We start from the raw sequence: 15,302 nt of genomic DNA, 5'->3' as shown, positions 1-15,302 counted from the left end.
CTTCTTTGTATGTAAGGAGAATTGTTATATTTTCAATTTCATTAATAGAGACTGAGTTATTCAATAGTTTTACATCTTCTTGATCAAGCTTTGGTAATTCATATGTTTCTAGGCATCTGTCCATTTCTTCTGTGTTATTAAACAAATGAAAGTAGATTATTTTAAAATAGGTGTTGATAATCTTCTGAATTTCCCAAGAGTCTGTCGTGATTTTCTCATTTGCAATCCTTATTTCATGAATTTGAGCTTTTTCTTCCCTTTTTAAAATAGGGTAGGTTAGGTGCTTATCAATTATATTTATTCTTTCACAGAATCAACTCTTTTATTCATTGATTCTTTTGATTGTGATCTTAGACTCTATTGCATTAATTTCTGCTCTGGTTTTTATAATTTCCTCCCTTCTCTTGACTTTGGGCTTCATTTGCTCTTGTCTTTCTACATATTTGAGGTGTAGCATCAGCTTCTTTCTTTGTATTCATTCTGTTTTCCTGATGTGGGAAGTCAGTGCAATAAATTGTCCTCTGAGGGCTGCTTTACTGCATCCTACACATTCCAGTAAGTTGTATGCATATTTTTGTTTAATTCTAGGTATCATTTAATTTGTTCTTTAATTTCCCCTGTGACCCTCAGATTGCTCAAGAGTGTGTTATTCAATTTCCCTGTGTTTGTGTAATTTTTGCAGTTTCTTTTATCATTAGTTACTAGATTCATGGTTATATGATCCTATAACTTGCATGAGATAATTTAAACAATTTTTCATTTATTTAAAAATGTTCTGTGGCCTAATATATGGGCTATCCCACGTAATGCTGAGAAGAATATATATTCTGATTTTGTTGTGTGGAACACTCTGTATATGTCTGTCAGGTCCATTAGTTTACAGGTGTGATTCAGTTCTGTTATTTCTTTGCTGATTTTTGTCTGGTTGATCTGTCTCTTGGTGTCCATGGTGTATTAATTTCTCCTGTTAGAATTGTGTTATTGCTTATTTGATTTTTCATTTTTATATATAATTGCTTTGAATAACTTTGTGTTCTGGAATTTGGTGCACATATATTTAAGATAGTTATCTCTTCCTCTTGAAGTTTTCCCCTAAGCAGTACGTAGTGACCTTCTTTATGTCTTAGAATCATTCCTGGTTTGAAGTTCACGTTGTCTGCAAACAAAATAGCTACGCCTGTTTTTTTTTTTTCACTTCCTGTAGCATGATATATTGTTTTCCATCCTTTGACTTTCAGCATATGAGTTTCACTTTGGGTTAGATGGGTTTCTTATAGACAGCATGTGATTGGCCATTGTTTCTTGATCCATTCTACCAGTTTGTTTCTTTTAATTGTGAATTGAGCCCATTCACATTAATGTTTATAATTGTTATATATTGGTTTACTGTTGACATGTTATCTTTCCATACTGGTTAATTATCTGCCTTGCTTAGTAGTTTTATTCTATGAGTATGAAAACTGCCTTTCAGTATTCTTTGTAGGGTTGGCTTGGTAGTCATAAATTTCTTAGATGTTCTTTGTCATGAAAGTTAAAGATGCAACAGCAGGAAATAACATGCCAATACTTGCAAATTATTTGTCAATATAAAATGAATGCATCTGTGACTGCATCCTTTATTGGCAATTCAGGTACACACAGACCAGACAGCATAGGCTACAAGGCTAGGTTCAGGACTTCCGGGAGAACATGGTGGACAGATAATAGCAACTACCGGAGGCTCTCTGAAAACTAGGCTCAGAAGCCAGGTATGGTGCGGACTAAAGAGACATAAGCAGGTGGAGTTATGCTCTGCTGACTCAGGAACGAACTCGGCTGAGAGAAACCAACTTGGAATGCAGTCCTGGTGCTAAAACAGGAACAGAAAAGCCTCGTTGCTGAGGCTGGACCCCACGCCATTTGGGTTTCCCGCCGCGCGGTGGCTGGCTGTCTCTACATCGGCTCGGCAAGGAGAGAGACGCACGGAACTCTGAGAACGGGAGTCTGCGAATGGAGTCGAAAACAGTATGGGCAGGGAGGCATGTTCTGACTTGTGGCGAGGTGAGTGAGAGAAACTGACACTCCACCACAGTTTGACTCCAGCGGACTTTCTGGGCCCGGGCAGTCCTGTGGGAGCAGGGCACGGTGGCGACTCCAGCCACACATTCCCCTCTCGGGCGGGATTGGTGAAAAGTGCCTGGCCTGCGTGATGCTGCCGGTGGACCCCGTAGGCTGGACCAACCCAGATCCCAGAGCCCGACGGAGGCCGGGAGGGGCGGGCCCCACGTAGGCTGCCTGGTGTGCAGCGGTGAGTGGGAACACCTAACCGGCGCAATTCGATCAGGCTGTGGCTGACAGGGAGAGAAGCTGGGCCTCTCATATAAGCTTGCATATATAAGGAACAGAGAATATGGGAAGAGGCAGCAACAAGAAAGGCTCCTCGGCCCCCAATTCTGAGAAACAGGCAATAGCAGACACTGCACCATTACACATAAGGCGCCATATAGAGAGCCTCATAGACCAATTCAGGAATGAAGTTATCAACGACCTGAAGCTAGAAGTATGCAGAATAGTTAGAGAAATGCTAAGCACCACCCAAGAAAAAACAGATGGTGGAATGGAAGAACAGAAAAAGAGGGGAGAATTGTTTGATGGAGAAAACAGGGAAAGCATAGAATACGTGAAGCAGGTTCAAAGGGACTACCAAGAAACTAAGAAGTCTATCGAAGACTGGCATAACAGCTTGAAAGAAACTAAGGACAGACTATCTGAACTAGAGGGCAGAATTGTAATATGGGAGAATGAAATGAAAAACTTCTTAAAAATAACAAAGAAACAAACAGCAATAATACAAAGACAAGAAGATGATAAGAGGATAGATAACTTAAGGATTAAGAACATAAAAGAAGAAGTAGGGACACAAACAAATGAACTACAAAAGCTACTCACAGAAATAATCCAGGAGAATTTTCCTAATTTAGCAAAAGGTAAAGATACTCAGATGTATGAGGCATACAGGACCCCAGCTACCTACAACCCAAACAGAGCAACACCCAGGCATATAATAATAAAAATTCCAGAAATTCAATATAAGAACAGAATATTAAAAGCTGTCAGAGACAAGAAACAGACCACTTACAAGGGAGCACCCATCAGAATTACAGCAGATTTCTCTGCACAAACCATCAAATCATGAAGAGCGTGGGGGGAAATAATTCAAGCTTTGAAAGATAATAATCTCCAGCCAAGATTGAGATATCCTGCACAACTGTCCCTGGAAATTGATGGAAAAACCAGGTGCTTCCAGGATAAAGAGGAACTGGGGGAATTTGCAACCACCAATTCAACTCTACAGAGAGTATTGCAGGATATTCTAAAAAAAGAAAAATACAAAGAATCCAGAAATAATGGAGGCCACAACGAATGGAGCAGAGAACAAAGTGAAGAAGACAAACTGACAGCTAATGACAGAATAAGAGCTCAACAGAAATGAGGCAGAGAAGATTGGATGATAGGAACAGCTATTTTGGAGAAAATGACATCTTAATAGGTAATACTGATTTAGTATCATCTTGTTTTGAAGTCTCATCTAGCTTTTGTCCTTCTGTCTCCAATGGTCCAAATAGGTTGTATCTTACTGGATTTTATTATGTACGATAGTATAAGCAAAAACCTTTTAAAGACAAGGAGATTATACAGAAACCATTGTTCATTTTCTGTTAGTCGATTCTAAATACTCTGTAATGCTGTCATTCTCTTAAATGGTTTTACATTGTTTTGATATACTTAATGCTACAGTATACGAAGTTGTACTCAAGGATTTCAAGGAAAGAGATAATATGGTAACTACTTTTAGGTCAGGATTATCTGGTGGTGAAACACTATTCTGCTTAAATGGTTATGTTTTGATCTGTGCTGTTTCGTTGTTATGTCCTCTTTTATCTCAATCTCCACTCCATTATTTACCTTTTTATTTTTATCCTTTTAATTAAAGGAAAAAAATAGCAGGATATATTATAGTAACCCACTTTGACTTTCCATTACCTCGATTTAAAGCCCTGTATTACTCTCACCATCTGGTTTTTAACTGATGTTCCCCTATTCTGTTTTGCTGGATAGTATCAGGTTTGAAAATTTAGGCATCAGCTGTGAAGATAATGAGATTCATTATAACGCCCATTCTCGTTGACTTTTATCTATTTTTGAAGACCTACAATGTCTCCAATGTTTTGGTTTTGTCGGTTTTATTCTTTACTGTTTTGTTCAATTGTATTGTAACTAACGATATAGGCAATTCTATTAGAGAAAGTGGGAGGCATTATGGTAACCATTGTTGATCACCTTGTATTATGTTTTCACATTATCTATTATGTCCACCCTTTTGACTTGACCGATTCTGTTCTGTTATATCACATTTGGTTTTACTCTCTTCCAAAAAAGTAATAAGAACCATGGGAGCAATGAAACCCAAAATGTGTAATAGTCATTGTACAAAAGAGAGGAAAAGAACGTGCTCTATACTATATAACTGCATGTATATTTAAGTGTATAAGATAGAAAATGATATCACAGAGTTTTATTGGATCATTGAACAGAACTGTTTGCAGTATCATTGATGGAATGCCCACTTTACCAGCTTTAATTTTGTGACTTGAACAATTATTTCTAAGAGGACAATATGTAATCCATTAACTAGTGATTTCCTACTGTTCATTTTTTTCTGCAAATCTGTATAACTTGTACTCTTTCTCTGCTTTTTTTTTTCTTTTCTCCTTAAATAAAATTTAAAAAAAAATTTTAAAAAAAGGCTAGGTTCAGGTGACAGGAAGCACCATGGAGGTTCATAACCCATGTGCTTCTTGATCATGCAACACAGAATGTAATGCCTTAATATCTGTAAAGAATCTATCAACAGTCTTCAAAGCTAAGCTATTGATACAGCTGGGCTTCGCCACATGAGAAAAGTGGCATGAAACATCAGCTAACTAAAGAACTTTGTTATGTCTGAAAAATGTCACCTCTTACCCTTTCCTGTCTATTGTAGTTGGGGTTTGCAAGGAAAGAGGTTTAATATTGAAGTTTTAATTGATAAGATTATATTAAAATATTCACTCCCAAAAAGTCAGATTTAGAGAGGTTTAGATCTGTCCACATACTAGATACCTAAAGAATCCAGCTGACAATTTGAATCCTATGACAATATACTTATTAAGTTCTGCTGAACACTTAGATCCCATGGCAAGAACCAACACAAGATTACCTGGAGACCTAGAGGCACTCCCAATGTCTCATACAAGTCTCTATCAAAGTTGTGTACTAGGAAGAATCAAAGTTCATTGTTGGAACCTACAAAGTCTGTGCACTTGGGCACAGCATGTGTGCCATCATGCTGAGTGATCAATACTGGAGCCAAGACAAAAAGCTCAGGATGAGGGCCAGACATCTGCAAAAGAAAACAGTAGCCATGCACAGTACTAATGAGGTGCTGAGCTCCACCTCTGATGATGATGATGTCTGTGTTCATGTCTGGAAAACTGTGATACCAGCTTCTCCATGAGAATCAACAGTCCAGCACCTTCCCCTCCATTTCTCCTTTGATGGTGTTTGCAACATCCTTCAATGGATGCTCTATTCCCAAAACAATGGTGCCTCAGTTCACTGGGTGATCCAAGTTGACAGTACTAAGTGGGCCACACCACCAACACAGTTCTTCAGATACTTAAATTCTAAAACAGACTTTGTGAGTGCTGAGAATTGATCTCAGTGGCATAAGCATCTGCTTAGCAAGCTCAAAGTATTAGTTTGATGCTCTGTACAAAAAAAAAAGAATGCTTTTTAACTCCATATCTTAAAGTAGTCATCTGGTACACCTCCCACAAACAACAGTGAGAAAACCTGAGGCAAATTCAAATGTAATAACTAGGAACACATATCTCCATGGAGTTGTCTTCTCATGGGCCTTGACAAACCTCTCACAGGAACTATGTGGTCTCTTTCCTGTGTGTGTGTGCTGCACTCTACTTAACTGTGGGCATGTGCATCAAACTGTAGACAAGGTTATTGATCATATAAGGCAATTTTAAAATCTTTTTGAAGGAAAGTAGAAAAACAAACAGTTATAGACATTTGAACACATAAGTCTCACTGCAGTACACTGACAGCACTGGACCCATGAGAGAATGTCATGAGGATGGTAGTATGTACATCACCACCTCAAAAAGGTCACAGTGGTTATAGATGCTGGAGGTAAAAAGTGGAAATACTTTAACAACCAAAACAGTTGAAATTTAAAAAAAAATACTGAATATGAAGTTAACACACCAAATCTAAACTGGGACGATGGCATGGGTGTGTAACCAAGTACTTGAGAGACTGAGGCAGGAGAATTGTTTGAGGTCACTCTGGGTTATAAAGTGATCTAAAATCCAACCTGAACTTCATAGCAAGATGTTGCCACCAAAAGAAAAAGAGTTCAAATCTAATTAACACAAGAGTGTAATAGTGATGGCCTTGTTACATTAGCATGACTATCATGCTTATATCATGTTTATCACACTATGAAAACCTAACTTAGATCTGATTTCATAATAAAATACCATATCATTTAGTAAACAGAGTACACTGATGAGTATTCCTTGTTCATCATTGGCATTTGGTGGTGATGGAGCAGTGCTTGCTACTGCTCTCCACAGAAAAGTGACTATTGCTGCAGTAAACAGGAATATGCATGAATCACTGCAGTGGGTCCTTAGATCTTTGAGTATGAGACCCAATAAAGGAAGCACTGCACTTAGTGGACTTACTATGTTTAATCATTTGAATACTTTGAACACTGACTTCAGTAGTGGTTGAAGTACTTGCCTACATTTCCACCGACAAGGTTAAATAGTTTCTTTTCCCCTGCCATCTCATGAGTGTTCTTTTGATCTTGTGGTGATTTGTCTCTGCAATGAGATGGTGTGCTGATCTGCATTTCTCTATTGTGCATAAATGCTCAATAGTTCTTCAGGTATTTCTTGACAATTTGTACCTGTTCTGAAAAGTGTGTTTTCATTTCACATTTCTATCGGATTTACATGTTAGCTGTCAGGGAGTAACATGCAATCTTCTCCTTCCTGTAGATGGCTTCTTCATTCATTTTTATTTGATTTTCTTTTGTTTGTTTGTTTTTTGGCCTCTTCCTTTGTGCACAAGTATTAAAATATTATATAATCATTTTTTGTGTTTTGTTGCCCTATCTGATTTTCTATAAAAAGCAATAGCATTGAGTAAAAAAGTTTTGATAATGCCTCTACTTTCAGAACCTAGAATGTCAGCCTCATTCATGTTTCACTATGTTTTACTCTAATACAGGCATATTTAAGACTGCTGCACAATTTACCATAAAACACACATTTCCTGGGCCAAAAAATAGAAATCATGATTTTCATTATGCAGCTATCCTATCCTACATTTGTATTCTTGACCTAAGCTTACCTGTTTCCTTAAACTTCAAATGCAGGTATAAAAACAACTACCACACATTCTGCTAAATCATCTAGCAAAATTGCCTCCCAAAGTCAGCTTCAAAGACATGATTGTTCCATCTCATCCTCTGCTGATGCTGGGACTAAAGGAATCACACTTAGCCTAAGGCTTTATACGTAAGTCCTTACCAGTGCAATTATTTAAATAAAAGATAATTAAAAATTGCATACATTTGTTAGTTTTTCTAAAATAACAACAAATATAAAAGTGACTATTATAATGTGTTCAATACAAGAATCAACTGGTTAAAATGACAACTGCCCCGGTGACGCTCAGTATAGTCAGTGCATAAACAAATGTCCTTCCCAAGTGATGTTAGGGGGATAGCTGCTGAGTGGCCAAGTGGTAAAAGTATGATCCAAAAAGTTCATACATATATTTCTCAAAGGAAGATTGAGACTCACAGCCTGGGATATCTTAAATTCTCTCATAAAAATCTGAATCAAAAGCAGAGTTGGTGAATATTTATAATCCCAGGACTCAAGAGGCTGAGAGAGGAAGGCTGTTGTGAAGTCAAGGAAATTGTAGGCACCATACAGGTTTCAAATCCAGTGATATACATAGTAAAATCCTGTCTCAATAAAACAAAACTAAACTAAACAAAGTAGAACCAAATTTCACAGCCGAATGGAGACTGAATTCTTCAAAGCTTAATTCCATGTCTTGGTTATTAATTTTATGTATAGACACATTTTTTGAAAAAGCAATTTGGATGCTAGTTTGCAACTCACAGCCAAATGGGAGCACTGATTTTTGTGCTGAGTCACTGCAATGGTCCCTGTGTTCCGACTGTCTCTAAAGCAGAGCTCACAGTGTGAGCCTGCAGGACCAGCATCCACAAAGCAAAGGGGTAGGCAAATATCTCATGAATCACTTTGATAGACTACAATGATATCTCTTCAATTCTCATTTAGGTCACTGAGTCCTTTGTTCTTAATATACTTAAGCAGCATTTTGAAATTTGAATTTAGTTTCACATAACAAAACATAAATAACATCAAATATGGTACATAAATAGTAACTCAAATGATATTGGAAAACTGTGTATGTAAACAATGTATAAACAATGAAACAAGGCACAAGTTGCAAATTATAGCTCAGTGTCAACAAGTGATCATCTTTCACTCAGAAATAAGAAATACATCTTGGGAGGCTGATGCAAGAGAACTGCCTTGAGCTTGAAGACAGCCTCAGTTACAGAGCTGTCTGAAATAGAGAGAAAGATCCTAACTGCAAAACCTCACAAAAAAATGAAACTTGAAAATTGACTGCATAAAACACCATTGGTTTCTTTTAAAAATTATATTCATACAATATAGTAATACTCCAAGAACTTTCAACATGTTCTGACGTAGAATGTTGATACTTTCCTTAATATACAGAAAACACATTCATGTTTGGGTATTTATCTCAGTGGCATAAACACTTGCCTGGCAAACATGAGCTAATGAGTTCAATCCCTGGTACAAAAAAAAAAGATTCAAATTCCTGCATCATGACACTGCCACATTATTAGAGAAAATCAAAATTAGATCTCAAGTATGGAACACATAATTCATGGGTTAACAGGTATGTGGAATACTGAATATTGACAGAGTTGGTGTTATTCTTCTCAAGTAAGAAATCAGAAGCCAAATTAAACTTTATGCTTACCCTAAGAACTACTTGATTTTCAGTGAAGATCTCAGTTGTAAATCCTGCTATTGGCACCCTGTATCATGCCAATCACTTGCACAATCTTTCCATTCTCCTCTGATCCACACTACACAGAAAACCCTTCATGCCTAACTATGGATATCCCTGCAGCACAACTTCTATTTAGCGGTTCTATTTTACACCACTTAGCAAAGTCCATTGCAGAAAATTTCTATATGTAAACAATGTGTATTATCAGCCAAGCTGTTAAATCAGCTGTTAATTCAGAGATGCCACCCCTATTTCTTTCCATTCAGAAGGGTATCATGTGTATGGGTCCATGCAAATGCATAAATTTTGGCATTTTTCAATGAGGGTTTAACAGGCAGGTGATTCTGGAATTTGTCCTTAGCAAGCACACTTTACACTGCCCTTGATAATACTTTCATATATGTTTCATTTTTCTCAGAATTCAAAAATCCATGGCTTTTCTCACAGTCTGTGAGCAGAGGTGTCACCTAAATAATTATGTTCAAAATTCTTTTGCATTGTTCTCTGTGATGCATAGGAGTTCACCAGGTGTTTGGGAAGCCTTCCTCAACTGAGGCACATCACTGCACATCTTCAAATACTCAGTACCTTGGCCAACACCTGTCATGAGGATGGAAATAGAAGAACATACTATAAATTTAGGAGATCACTCTAAATACAAAAAAAAAAAAAACCCAAATTTTAAGGAGAGCAGTTGTGGTTATGAGACCCTGTATCACAGGCATTTAAAAATATCAGACTCTCCAGGCCTGCTTCTCACAGCAATGAGAGCAGGGACCTTCCTCAGTACTTTTGTAGCAGCTACAAAATGCATCAGAGTCAGGGTATCCCCAAGCTCCTTCCCTCACTGAGCTTGTGGAGGTTGCAGGGCAGCAGAGAATTTCAAAGATGATACTGGAATCTGCTGCTGTCAAACTGAAGATAGAGTCACTCTTGCCACCAGAAAGAGGCAAAATGCACAATGGATGAACCACAGCCAATGCTCGAGGACCTCAGGAGCTGAAGCTAACTAAATACCTGAGAATTGAGACACCAGAACTGCTTCTAACCACTTGTAACTGGTTTAGGCCATTTGCACCCTATTTCTGGGTTCCCATCCACAACCTCAGCATTCTGTGACTTGAAGATCTCCCAGGTTCTTTCCTAATCAGGCCACATGACATTGAAACCACTAAATGAGATCCAGCAAACATTCTGCTCCAGTACTGTGCTCACAACAGGTCAATAATGCCCAGATAGGAGGACCTAAGAGACCACCTGCTGTGGCCCATCTGATTGGACAGTTCATATAGCCCACCTCTTCATCAGTGATTCAGTCTTTCTCTACTGCTCTCCTCCTGAATCAAGAATAAACAGGGAGAGGAACCCCTCCCTGCAAGACTGGATCCCAAATGATAGACTGTAGTGCAGACTTCTGGAGCTGACTGTCTTCTACAGTGCTGATATCCACAGAGAAGTGCTTGTACCAAAGAGATTTACCTCAGGCTTTTTATTTCCAATTCCATTTGATTTCAACGGTAAAAATAAACTAAAACTAAATTTCAAAACATGTCAATCAGGGGACAACAATGGTAAATACTTTGCACACTGTCATCCCCCGATCATTCACCCAGAGCACAAGACATTTGTATTCAATTTTCCAAACAATACTGTAATGGGCAGCTGAGTTAGTCAAATAATGTTGGCAGTGAGACAGGGCTAGGTTCTCCAAGGATCCCATGCAGAAGCCCAGATACCTTCAACTATAGGGAAGGCAGACACTTCCTGCTAAGCATCAGACTTCAGGACAAAAGATTTAGCAAATATATTCATATTGTAAGGATTGATATTTGAAATGGTTCTCCAGCACTCTGAGGAAGTCAGCAGTTACCATTCACCTAAAGCCTGATATTCCAAATAATTCCTATCATCCTGGTGAAGTCATGAGTCACCTTCTGAACCTCTTAATTGAAGAGTTACTACTGCATAAAAATGCCTACTTTCTGTGTGACAGGCTTCCCCATTTGATCCCAATTTAATCATTTTACCTGAACTATTAATTTTATTGGCTCCCATATTTCTGTCCCATCTTATGCATATCTGCCTTGTGAACTCCCAGTATTCCCACCTTAAATCCATCTCACAAAATGATTTTACTCTATAGAAGGCCCTAGAAAAGACAGTCTTTGGCACTCCACTCAGGACCCCTTCTCTCTCTCAGACAGCTTTCTTTCTCCCAATAAATATATTCTACTCTTAAATTCTGTTGTTCCTAAAATTTATGCTTTAATTTTAGTAAGCACAAACTCACACAGGACAAACTAGATCAGGAGTTTTTTTCCCCTATAGCAACACCATTATAAATTTTTCTCTTTAGTGAACTCAGATAAATGAGTAGTAGTTTGTGTTCTATAAAGTTGATCTCACCTCTTCAGGGATCTCACCTCTCACTGAAGGCCTTTATGCCTGCATTTAAGTGCTGCTTCAGTTTTCTGAAAGTGAACTGTTCTGTAATGTTGGTTATGGTATCTACAATTTATTAAGGATATGACTCAAAACATTTCTTGTGAATGATTACCACCAGCATTGGAGGAAGACACATATAACAAAACTTCTTTATTTTCATTTTGTCATTCAAACTGAGAGATGTAATTGAAAGAGTTTTGCCCTAGAATGAGTTACAGGACCTCCTGGTTGTAGTTGAACATGGTGGAAGGCCCAATCAGGGATGCTAACCATATGGCCACTTCCTCTTTTTCCCTGATTACAACCTTCTCATTCCTTTCCCAGGGGCTTGAGGAAAATTCCAGTCAGTTCCTCACATGACAGAAATGTCTGCTTCAATCTCCACATCCAGGCAAAAGTCCCATATACCCCTAACCCCATAGAAAAAAAAAAAAAAAAAAAAAAAAAAAACCTTGGTTTTTTTGGGCTCCTCCTCACATTCCTTACATAGAAAGGCCACTTTTACTTTGTCTTATATTCTGCTTCTCTATTGCCCCCCAAAATGCTAACAGTAATGATTCTTGTCTATGTATGTGGCTAATTTACCTCCTCAGTAATTCATCTGATCAATGCCATGAAGATATAATTGAAATTAATGTAGTGGACTGTTGCTTCACTCCATCAGTGTCAATGCAGTGAGTTTAAGCCTAAGATAAAAATAAACCTTCATATAAACTTCAATGCAGAAAAAGCATCAAAATATAAACAGGGTCCTACAGATGTACAGACTTCTTTCAATAACATAATAGAAGCCTTCTACAAAAAGGCAAAAATACACATTTCATGTATCTTAAAATTGTTGAAGGAGCCAGTAATGTAGAAATTGTTCTGAACAATTTTAGTTGAACATTCACTTTTATACGAGATAACCTACTGCCATGGCAATATCTAGTTCTTGCTAAATTATACACTCAAAACAATTATTTTACATTTATAATGACTGATATATACAACTTTATACATTGCCAGGAATACAACCACTGTGAGTTGTATTGATCACTTAAAACTGCATGAAAAGGGAAAAGCATTCAGACAAATCATAAACATATTTGTGTTAATTTGGCTCATGTTAATGATAGAGGGGAATGAAACTCCTGACCTACTATATGTCTGGGATGAGTTTGTGTTCTCTAAAATAGAGGAATAATGTTTAGAATGATGGAGTTTAAGAATGGAATATATTTATTGAGAGAAAAAAAGCTTCTTTCAAGGAGACAGAAGGGGTCCTGAGTGGGTTGCCAAAGACTCTGTATTTAGAGAGAAATAACGGAGGTTAGATGGGTCAAAAGAGGGGAAGAATGGGAATTTGCAAGATGAGCATAAGGCAGGATAGTGCTGTGTTCAACTAATAGGGTCAACTGCTCAGGTAAAATTGATTCAATTAGGAACAAATGGGGGAGCATGTCCCATAATAAGTGGGCTTGCTTAACAGCAGGGAGTCTTTCTGTAGGGGGTTGGGATGATGAGTCTTGACTTCTTCAGGGTGATACAGAACTATTTGGACTATTGGTTCTTAGCACTTGATTGTATTTCTGTTGGCATTTGTCTTGAGATTTGGCCCAGAGCAGGAGGTGATTGTCTCTTCCAAGGCTATAAGCAATCTGAATTTAGCCTCCTGCTCCTTTGAAGTCCCATCCCTGTTGTTACAGGCAGCTGAGTTAGTTAGAAATATATAGGCAGTGAGACAGGACTAGGTCCTAGAAATTGCCAATGCAAAAGCCCAGATACCTTGAAACTATGGGGGAGACGGGATACCTCCGGTTGTGGGTCAGGCCTCAAGACAAAACATCAAGCAAATGCATCCCCATCCTAAGGGCTGAGCCAGAGCTGACAGACAGGCTTGGAATGGCTCTGACCTGGCTGGTTCCCCAGTCTCAGCCCCACTCCTGGTCTCATTGTACTGTTGCCCCCTGCATCATAGAACCTTTTTTTTTTTTCTAGAAAATATCTGGTGGATCATAGCACAAGGAATCCAAAGGGAATTTATAATTATCTCTTAACTGTAGCTTTTAAACATCCAGCAGATTAATACCACACAGTACAGGACAAGCAGTAAACTTAATATAGAACATTAAATGGAAGTGTTATTTTCTATTAACCATGGATGTTTTAACATTTGAGCACTGAAAAAATTTGTGACATATTTTGGACTGCTCACTATTACATTACATAAATTTTTGTTAAAAATTATTATTTGACTGGTGACCTTGTATTGGCCTGATTTAAATCACCAGGCTGGAACACAAGAAAAAGGCATAAGACATCTAGGTATGAAAGAAAATATCTGTAATCATAAACAATCGCAATTTTATATTTGAAGGCATGAAAATACCATCAGATCAGCAACAATAAATTGTCTTAGTAATATGAACTTTACTGGAACTTTTTCCAATGAGGCTAAAGAGTTTATTTGGACCTCCCATCAGTGAACCTGAGCTGGTTTAAGTAACTGGTTGTTCATGTGTAAATACCATATAGTCTCCCTAGTGTGAGAATTGGTAAGAGTACATAAGAGTTTGTGGTAATCCTGCTTCCCCATTAAATTGCTTTGGAGCCTTATAATATTTCCATTAATTACTCAGAATGGTTGCATCCTGGGTTGTTTGATTTTATTATCTATGATTATTTGAACAGTTATTTTGAAAAAAAAACAAAACATTATAATAGTCAGTGCTGATTTAATATCATCTTGTTTTGAAGTGCAAACATGCTTTTAGTCTTCTGTTTCCATTGGTTCTATTTTGTTGTATCTTATTGGATTGTATTTTGTGTGGTAGTATAAACAAATATTTTATGGACAATGAGATAAAATAGTAACCATTGTTCATTTTGTGTTATTTGGTTCTGAATAATCTGTAATAATTTCATGCTCTTTAATGGTTTTATAATATTTTGTTATGTTTGATACTATTGTATATGAAGATATACTCAACTACTTCAAGGAAAGAGACTTTATGGTAGCTACTGATATGTCAGGTTGTATTGTGTTGAAATACTGTGTTGCGTAAACTGTTGTGCTCTAATCACATTTGTTAAGTTCTCTTTTATTTTAATCTCTTTAAAATTAAAATAAATTTGTTACAAAGTTACCAGGTGCCACTTTCTTGTCTATCAATTGAAGTGCTGTCTAATTTTGCCTCACCCCAATGGATTTTGTTTAACCACTTTTAGCATCATTTGGACCAGCTGGCAACTTAGGTGGAAGCATGTCTTTTAAATCTGTTATACAAATAAATTACATCATCTGAAAATATAAATGTTGAGGAAAAAGTTGTCGAGCTCAAATAAAAAGAAAAATCTGCTAACAGAGCAGACAATTGGACAAATGGACAACAGGTATATATGAACTTACAATCATCTTATAAAATTAGAATGCCCTCAAATATATTTGGCCAACTTGAACTATAATAGAGTGAACCTTCTTATAGATCAATTAATAGAGATCTCGTGAAATAAGAATAACTGAAAAGGAACCTAACTGATGCTTAACCTGAGGTAGCTCAGAAAGTTAAAAAGAAGGAACACAAATATTATTTAATCTTTTAGGTCCAGCCTGTTCCCAAAGCAGCAGTAGAGATGAGCCCAGCAGGTGCATGTGTGTAATCAACATGGCTGCTGGCATCCAT

This window comes from Cavia porcellus, unplaced genomic scaffold (genome assembly GCF_034190915.1).
Source record: "Cavia porcellus strain 051 isolate PalLab524CR breed Dunkin Hartley unplaced genomic scaffold, mCavPor4.1 scaffold_34, whole genome shotgun sequence".
NCBI lineage: Eukaryota > Metazoa > Chordata > Mammalia > Rodentia > Caviidae > Cavia > Cavia porcellus.
The sequence above is the reverse complement of the archived record's forward strand: the minus strand, read 5'-3'. Positions refer to the sequence as shown.